The sequence below is a fragment of the Camellia sinensis genome, chromosome 6 (genome assembly GCF_055761805.1).
Source record: "Camellia sinensis isolate YWXY chromosome 6, ASM5576180v1, whole genome shotgun sequence".
NCBI classification, from domain to species: domain Eukaryota; kingdom Viridiplantae; phylum Streptophyta; class Magnoliopsida; order Ericales; family Theaceae; genus Camellia; species Camellia sinensis.
The window spans coordinates 162698945-162701254 of NC_138966.1; the positions used below are offsets into that span (position 1 = coordinate 162698945).

The 2310-nt window shown below is 34.6% G+C and overlaps 1 long non-coding RNA gene across 2 annotated transcripts; it reads left to right on the forward strand.

The window, feature by feature from the left end:
* Window positions 1-317: 317 nt before the first annotated feature.
* Window positions 318-2310, forward strand: LOC145793005 (uncharacterized). Of its 2 annotated transcripts, none has more exons than XR_014333427.1 (5): window positions 318-469; window positions 582-734; window positions 837-948; window positions 1699-1774; window positions 2053-2310. It is a non-coding gene; the product is annotated as an uncharacterized LOC145793005 (long non-coding RNA). The 2 variants fall into 2 exon arrangements; XR_014333426.1 differs by having other exon boundaries at window positions 327-469; window positions 1921-2310.

The window sequence follows — 2310 nt, forward strand, 5'->3', positions numbered from 1 at the left end:
CAATGGTTGAGGGCCACAATTTTTGTGGCTCAAAATTGTCAAAACAATGTCGTTTTGAGTACAAAACGACATCGTTTTAAAACGACGTCGTATTGAAAATTTTGAACAACAAAAATTGTGACCCTTAAACATTTTTCTTAATACATATTATAATCCCAACTGCCACTAGAAAGAACAATAAGACAAGTAACCACCTTTTGAATCTCAATAAGAGAGAGAGCTCGATACCTAGCTAGGCAAGTTCAAGCCCGAAATTGAGATCATGCTTAAATTTGTGACTAGTCCAACCTAAAAATGCTTGGCTGGCCATTCTTCAAGCTAGGAATTGTTAGAGCATCTCCAGCAGCGTGGCTACTCTTTCCTTTTAGCCATAGAAGCGAGCTTGGAAAGGTAAAACATTGCTCCAGCAGACTCGCTCAAGGATCGCTACAATGGTGGTGAGCTACAGTACCTCGCCAGGACAAGCGAGGTACTGTTTATGAGCCTTTCATTTTTTTATTTATTTTTGCCTCCTGAATTCGGTTTTTGGTGGTAAAATTTTTTGGCGCTCCAATGTCTCTTCCGATCGTTGACAACGGCAGAAAGTTTTCAACGCTCTCACACACTTGTTACGAAGACAACAAATACAGATTGAGTCTCTCGCAAAAGAGAGACAATTTCTCGAAGATCAAATTAAATTGCAGTACGGTCGGTGGGTCTTTGATGTCAATCAATTGCAAGACCAAATCTCTCTGGTAACCCCTCAATATCTTCGAATTTTTAATGTTGGGTTTTTGTTATTTTAGGGTTTCTTTGATTTTTGATTTAGTTTTAATTTTTTATTTCTTTTTATAAAGATGAATAGGGATTTTACAGGCGAAGAGATGAAATGTAATTTTGAGGCAGCGAAGTGGGATCTGATGGTGGGTCAGAAGCAGAGAGAAGCTTTTATCTACAAAACTAAGTTGGGTTAGTTCTTTCTTCTTGTTAATAAGTCTATTCCAGTGAACCCTTAATTCCCGTTTGATATGTGAGAGAGTTGTGATGAAAGAACTGGAAAATTCAAGATTAAGTGTTGATAATTTGGAAAATTTGGGAGTTTAAAAACTTGAATTTGTATGCTTATGTATGTGCCTAGTAATTGTCACAGAGCAAGCTTTACCACAAATTTGTAGCTTCTATCTTCTACTAAATTTCAACTTTAGTTTCATCCTAATGGCTGTAGAAGGGGATAGAGGAGGTTGTGTTTGAATTATGAATTATGAAAGAAGTTAGTTTTTTTTTTTTTTTTTTTCAGATTGGAAAGAAGGTAGTTAAAGTATAAGAAGATAGGCTTCCTCATATTTTCTGCTCTCTGTTTACTTCTATTGTCACAGGTGTATTGCATTGCTTATTTGGTTTTCAATGGAACATTTTATAATGGAATAATGGCTATGAGGAAGCCTTTTTTTTTTTTTAAAAAAAAAAAAAACACCATCCATTACTGCAAATTTTACCTTTTCATGATAGAGACTCCTCTGGAAGATTTTCTTGTTACTGCATCATTCTCAAATATCAATGCCAGACTGCATTAATTTTTTTTTTTTTGGTTGCTGGTGAGAGAGATGCTCTTCACACACTTGTTTCTGCTAGACTAACATATTCTGTTATTTTTTAGATTAAATGCTCTCTGAGCTTAAGGCCTAAGTTATATATCATGTGTGGTTTTTTATTTGCAAGGTGCAAAAAGTTGAATTTCGAATGAAGGAATGGAGATACTTCGTTCATTATCTTGTAGGCATTCTGTAAACAAAAAGTGAGTACATCCTCTACATTATAGTACCTAATTTCATAGTAATTTTCAGTAGTTGTACTTATGCATATGTTGTTTTTGTTAATTGGAACTCTGGTTTTATTTTTTCTTGAACTTCTGAATGTTTCTATATTTGAATACGTATACAGTTCTATTAGAAGAGGGAGGGTGGGAGGTTTGCTTTTGGAGTTTCAACGGAGAAGAAGGGGTATTTCTCAATTTTAGCATGCTATATTGGCCAACTTGGTGAAGTTTAACTTTGTAGAAATTTTCTTGAACAGTTGGGATGAATGGGTAGGCATGGATCGTTTGATGAAATTTACTGAAGATAATGTCCAGAAACAGCAGGAGCTCAATGAGAAACGGAACACAGTGGAAAATTTGATGTTAATATAATTATTTATTGTTGTTCCTTGATAGAATATTTTGTATCACTTGGAGGTTGTCTGCATGTTTAAGTCTTTAGTTTTGTCCTGATATCTAGTGTTTGGTGTATTTTGGAGGATTCAATGGGTTATTGATAAATAATTTTTAGTTTA